Source organism: Cibotium barometz, chromosome 20 (genome assembly GCF_041138505.1).
Source record: "Cibotium barometz isolate CiBa-2024 chromosome 20, ASM4113850v1, whole genome shotgun sequence".
NCBI lineage: Eukaryota > Viridiplantae > Streptophyta > Polypodiopsida > Cyatheales > Cibotiaceae > Cibotium > Cibotium barometz.
In genome coordinates, this window is record NC_141065.1 from 40,274,842 (window position 1) to 40,282,236 (window position 7,395).

Consider the following 7,395-nt stretch of genomic DNA (forward strand, 5'->3'; position numbering starts at 1 on the left):
CCCCATCATCTTTGCCAGTCGTCGCCAACTCAATTAAGTAAAGAGAAATTACACTATGACTGAGAGAGAAGGGTTAGCCATGGTCTACACCATCAAGAAGTTTCGCCATTATCTTTTGGCAACTAAGTTTGTTTTCTTCGTAGACCATCAAGCTCTTCTATACCTAGTAAACAAGCCTTGTATGACAGGTAAAATCACCAGGTAGCTGCTTGTATTATTCAAGTTTGACTTCACTATCATGGTAAGAAAAGGCTCTTAGCATGTTCTAGCGGACTACATGTCAAGGATCCCTAACAGTGAACCACCAGTGGGAGTAAATGATGAATTACCAAATGTCGCCCCATTCCAACTATGCTTGATTCCTGAATGGGACGAGGAGGTGGCACACTTCTTAGCCAATACCTTACCTATAGATCCCCTCCTCAATAGAGATCGTGCCTGTCGTCTAATAAAATAGGCAGTCCCCTACCAACTCATTGCACGCCAACTTTATAAGCAAGGAAAAGATAAAATCCTACGACGCTGTGTCCTAGAAGACGAGTATGTCTTTCTCCTCAAACAAGCTCACTCTTCCTGTGCTAGGGGGCACTTTGCCAACAGATATCACTACTCGTAACGTCCTCTCACGGCTGGGTTATGGTGGCCCACTCTAATGGCTAACATAGCAGAATATGTCAAATGGTGCGATGAGTGCCAGCGTACATTCAAGATATGGGACATAGATTTCATTGGACCCATCAATCTGGCAACCAAATACACTCAATCTCAATACATAATAGCTGCTATGGATTATTGCACCAAGTTGGTAGAAGCTCGGGTAACCCACAAGGCTGACGTAAGATCGACTGCTAAATTTCTTTACGAATCAGTCAATCACACGCTTTGGCTACCCGCTGGAGCTCGTCAATGACAATGGGACACATTTCATTAATGAGGTAATCCAATTCCTCTTGCAAGAGTTCCTTGTCACTCACAAGAAGTCCTCCCCCTATTACCCACAAGCAAATGGCCAAGCGGAAAGCATGAACAAAATCTTGTGTGCCATTCTGACTAAAACAGTGGAGGTCAACCACAATGATTGGGACCAAAAGTTTTCGGCTACACTTTGGGTATAGAACTTCTTACAAGGCAGCAACCAATGCTACCCCTTTCAATTTAACTTATGGTACTGAAGCGGTCATGCTCATGGAGTTCCTAGTCCCTAGCTTACGTGTCACAGTACAAGAAAAACTCACTGGAAATGTCTTAGGCTGTCGCCTATTCAAATTTGAAAAGCTCGACGAAACACGCCTTTTAGGAATATACAGTATGATTGTTAAGAAGCTAAGGCGCAAACAATGGTTTGACGAGACCAACTTAAGGATAAACAATGAACGAGGGCAATATGGTCCTCTTATTCAATACCAAGACACATCAAAAGAAGCTTAAGCTCAAAGGCTTAGGACCATTCCTAGTCACTAAAATAACACCACAAGGCGTAGTGCACGTCGAAACACTGGATGGTGTGGAAATGGTTGGTTGTTTCAATGGTAGCAAACTAAAACGCTACTACATTCCTCTCATGGAGGCCACCTTAAAAGCCATCCATGATATAAAAAAAACAACGTAAGAAAGTCCATGAGGATAGGAAACGAGCTGCACAAGAAGAAGCCAAAGCAAGGCAATCCAAGCTTTGGTAGAGAAATATTATGATCAATATGGCCCAAGTGGTCGACCTTGAAGAAGAAGATGGGAGGTGAAGCCCACCCCGACAAGCTCTGCCAAAAATTAGCTCTTGCAAATACAGGGGCTAGTTACAATTTGATGTCATATGAAACTTGGCATTCCCTTGGGGAACCCTCAATCAAAGAGACCCATGCCATCATTACAATTGTGGCATCATAGCATTTTCATCGCATAGGCATAGTCACGCTTTTGTTCCACATAGGAAATAATCCCTTGGAAGGGAAGCTCTACGTGATGCCTACAGGAACAATGCATGAAGAAATACTCCTTGGAAAGGGTTAGATGGGACATAACCAATGCAACATTGACTGGGAAGCATGGACAATGACCTTACAGCTGGCCTTCAGCCAAGTTACGTCCTCTCATGATAGATGAGGAGCCAGTCCCCATTGCCCCCCCATGCAAGTAACTTCCCACTTCACCACCCACCATCATTCCATCACCTCACCCCTATCAATCCATCCCCCCAAAAAAGAGGCCACTTCTCATTCCAACCACATCAATGCCTCTCACACCCTCCCCACCACCACACTCAGCAGCAACCCACTCTCACATTGCCACCTGATAAGTTGCTGTCTCACCAACCCACACTAACTAAACTAACATTACTAACAAAACTCCACAGGGTTTGATATCTTGCCATTGGGTACCTAAAAAGCTTCTTGCATCACAAGGTTATTATGAGGGGGGTGAATCTATATTATGGATCCCCCAACGATCCAACCCTCCCCTTCATCCATAGGCACCCAAATCTCCTCGTCCCCTAAATCAGCAACAAATTCGACAACCACAAGCCTACACGGTATAGGAAAAATACCGGCCTAAACGCTTCCCATGGAACTCCAATCCTCAACCAAACCCTCAACTGTACCCAAAACAAACTCCCCAATGAATCCCCAAACCTCTCCTACAAGCTCAACACTTCTACGAGAGCAATCATCATATTTGGATCCCCAAATCTCCCCAACCTCAACTTCCACCCCATGTCACTCAGCAGTCCCCTACCCTTCAATGGAAATCCAAGGCAACATCCGCTATAAAGACTGCTCAAGAAAAAGGAAAGCAAAAGCTTCGTAGTAGTGACACTATAACCCCCATGCTACCACTGACAAAGCTAATTACTGATATACCTTCAACGTCAGAAACCCCCCACCTATCATTGTGAGGCTGCAACAAAAGAGTACTACAATGACATCGTCAACTCCTTCAGCCTCAGGTATTTCCTTACCAACCACCTCAGAATCCCTCAAGGAAGTGATACTCACGACCTCACTATCAAACCAATTGGAATCGACTCCTTATCTTGGCGAATTGGATATGCAGTTAGTACAAAACCTGCAATGGGGTGCTAGCAGCATAGCCTTTGGGTACAAAACCTGCTTTAGAGTGCCCAAAAAAAATGTCACGAGTGTTCCGAATTTGCCACAGCTATACTCTTTATAGGTTTTGAAATGCCATGGGCATTCCAAGTTTTCCCCGACCATTCCAACCTACCCAGTGCAATGCCCCAGCTCGACGAGCCCCTTTCACGCCACAGTTTCACTTACCTCCTCACCAAGCTCCCCATTTCAAGCATCATCCTCATCCCCCACTTCTTTTTTCAAGGCCTTCTTTCTTTCCACCACCCCCATGATTTCTATGAGCTCCCCCAACACCCTCTCCAAGCTACTTTGACAGGTTGGTGCCAGTTGCTCCACTTTGGCTTCCCTTCCAACCCTACCAAGATCATCGATCTCTCCGTCCCAAAAGGTCTATGCCCCTATCCATACCCCTCCCAAATCTCTAATGGGGCTATACACTATTTACAGGATGTCGAGTGGCACGTGGTGAGTAGCGCTTCTCTCTCCCTTTGGGTGAATGCTCTTCCCCCCCATACTCCAAAGGCCTACTTATTCTCTACCATAGGTGTTATGAGCAGCTACAAGTCATGGCTGCAACTAGCATTTGCCAGCTCGACGATACCCATGTCGCATTCCCGCTGGAGTTCACCTCCAAAGAAGCTGCTTCCGGCACATGGCCCCGCAAATGCCATTGATGTAGGCTCGGCCCTCGATGACCACAGTGGCAGAGATGATAGCCATGGCACCCTCCCACCACACCTCCATCACCCACACCCCCATCACCCCCTTTTTTATCTCACAACTTAGAATGCACACTACATTCTGCGACATCCTCTCCACTTCCACTAAACCCCCACCCATCTTCGATGCAATCCTTGCCCCACATGGGAACCTCAACATCAACAACCCCTCCAACCCCATCATCGACACAACAACCCTCCACCCAGAACCTCGAAGAAGAAGAGATTCTACCGCTGCCATCACTGGAGCGTGAGGAGGTCGACCCTCCGCTCAATCCTCTCAACTGGCGGGTCCCCCTCAACCGTACGGAGTTCGAGCAGGCAATTTCCATCCTACTCGGTTGAAAACTCCTGGAAAATCCTATTACCCAAATCACAGACCGCATGGAAATCTATTTCCTGCGTCCTTACCTCGATATAAAGCATCACCAGTGGCGACGAGACCATCCCCCAAGGACATGAGGATACCATCACGTTCAAACTCATGGGCGAGCAGCCGGCCTAGAGGCGACCCTTCCTTCCAAGCCTTTCACGTAGGAGACTTACTACAACGCACCTCGTGCACTCTGCATCATCAGTTCAGATTACCTCTCGATATACAAAGATAGTGGGTGTGGAATGTCTTCCACGAGGAGCAAAAACAGAACCCCAAGCTGAAATTCAACTTTTCTTGGTTCGCCCCTTCGTCGTCAACACAATACCCTTGTTCTGAAGCAACTATGATCCGGCAATTTCAACTTCATCTGCCGCCTACAACCAAGTCCCTGACCCAGCCATGATCACAACAATTCGCTTCTTCAACTTGATCATCACGCTGCTGGAGTCTTTTGCAGATTGGGACCACTACTTTGAAGACGTGCAGGGTTGGCCTTCAGCATCAACAAAGGGCCCACCACCCTCAAGCAGATATTTGGCTACTATGAGCACATCATGTGGATGCCTACCTGCCGCATGCAGACATTTGAAGATATGATGGAGACCACCTTTTGGAAAAGCTACAAGGTCTTCCATCGAGTCCCCCCTTGCTCCAACCTCATGCCGAGACTTCATCCAAACTTATTCGATCTACTACAGATAGATCCGGCCAGCTTCGCAGACGGACTTGCATTAACGGACTTGCATTAGGGAGGGGGATATGTTAACCACTCCAATTAACATTACCTTTTTTGTGGATACACTTTGTAACCTCACAATGCACTTATTGTTGTATAAGAGACATGGGATGACCAAGCTTATGGCTTGTGTAACGCCAGTCATGAGGAATAGTTGTATACAGACCTAGAGAAAGTAGGAAGACTAGTTTTGGGCCCCCAATTGTAAATGGGTGGTCGGACATTTGTAACTATGAGCTCTTGTATATAAGTCATTTTATGGAATATGAAAAGGGACAATCCCATTTGTCTCATTTGAGCTTGCCTCTCTCTCTCTCTCTCATTTGAGCTTATGGATGCATGTTAGCTTGTGTTCTTGCTTGCTTGCATGTTTGATTGTCGGTGCATGTAATTAGGGATGGTAATGTTCTGCTTTCTCATCTTCTCTACTCTCTCTTTGTTTGTTATCTACCATGTCCCTTTTGCATGCTAGTTGCATGAGGTGAAGGTTGAGCTCTCCATAGCTCTCTTCCTTCTTGCTCTCTACCTAGCCATTGGATCTCTTCTTGGGTGACACAAGAAGAGGTGCAGTGAGCCCCTAGCGGCTTCACATCAAGGAGTTAACCCTCTTCAGGTTGGCTAAGTGTAACTCTCCGGACTTGACCCTTGCATGCTTCTCTCTTCTCTTCTCTTTCTCTCTTGTATATGAAAGGTAGCATGTTATCCTTAACAAGGGCAGATCAACACACTCATTGAGACCATTGCTCAAGCAGAACATAGAGTGGTAAGCCTACAAACAAAAAGAGAGCAAATGAACAAATCGCATGTTGAGAAACTGAAGGTCCTCAATGAGGTGATCATTGTGAAGTCCCTAGAGATAAATCAAATGCTAGCTACAATCAACTGGTGCTTGAGCATCTACACCAGCAATTAACTACGAGAAATAGCTTGGTAGAGGAGCGGTAAAGGCTACTTGAAGAGGCTAATGTTCAAGCCACAGCTTCTAGGATTGCAGCAGAAGAAGAAACATGAAGATATGCAAAGCTGGCTTGCTGCTCAAGATGTGTGAGAAACAGCCATCTCCACATTACTCACCACCAAAGACTCTAGGATATAGGATCTGGAATGCCAACTAGCCCTCCAACAAAGATCTCAATGAGCTAAACAACCAAATGAATTATGCCAACTCATCGAACATGCCTCGGAGATAGGTTCATTGTGCCAGTAGCTCCTCGAGCCCCTCCTCAAATAACATTTTTTTATCTACACTAATTCTCTCTCTTCTTTAATATGAAATTAACTTAACTAAAGACCTCAATCTAGGAGATCTAACCCTAATTCATCAAAATGCAAAAAGGGTGTAGACCTAACCATAGTAATGGGAATCCTATGGGGGGATATAGTTCTAACTGACCCAGCCTGATATTTTCTTTTTCTCTTTACATCCCATAGTACTAAACCTTCGTAGTTGGTGTCGGGTGCTTCGAAACTCGGAAATCCTGGATGACAGTGTCAATAAACTCCACCTAATTCTCCCAAATGATATTCCAATGACACCGGCCAACTACGAGGTTGTTACACAAAGTTACCAATGGGTTATTAGCCATGGTTGGACTGAAGTTTATAATACCCATTCAGCATCTAAACCTCTCAGAATCCACATTATATCATCCTTTTGGTATTACAAAACTTTATCAAAATATCCATAAGAATCTAAAAGCTATGCTGACTAATGTGGTTTTTAATTTTGATAGAAAGCATATAGAATATCTTGATATAACCACAACAGATATACTTGACCTCCAAGAATTTATGAAAACTAACAAGCCTAGCTTACCACCCCCAAGTTTAGGAGAGGGTAAAGAAGAAACACCAGGAACTTCCACTTCTTTTACTTATCCAGTGTTCTCTTCCATCGTAAGATATTAAATCCCTTTCCTAATGTAACTCCTACTAACAAAACTGAGGCCGATTGTGTATTCTCTTGCTTCCCTTCTATCTCCATTGATTTTCCCACTAACACTCTAGCCCCAAGGAGATGCTGGCCCCAACTCTATCTCCACCTCGGCCGATCAATGAGGTACGTAATCATCAACCTCAAGATGAGATCCAAGATTTTAATGATGTACATGTCATTGAATCTTTGTTAGCAAAAGAATACAAGGGCTTCATCGTCGCAGGCAACCCACTCTTAAAGCCTAAGCTCATGTTCAAGGTGCTAATGCAAATCACACCATTTGAGCCTACCAGAAGGATCTTACCAGATGCATACTCGAACATGGAATCACAGAGGCAGCCTTACATTCCATACCCTCTCCGAGCCCCAATGCCCAAATTAGAAGAGCTTTTACCGATGGGAGGAGAAGGGACATTGTGGGAGGAGGTGGCTCATCACACCAAGCTGGCCAATCCGCATTTGGCTGATCTGTTGGAAATAAGAATTGTCACATTCATGATCGGCTATTGTTTCTGCAAATGGTGCAAACAAGGGGAGGCTAT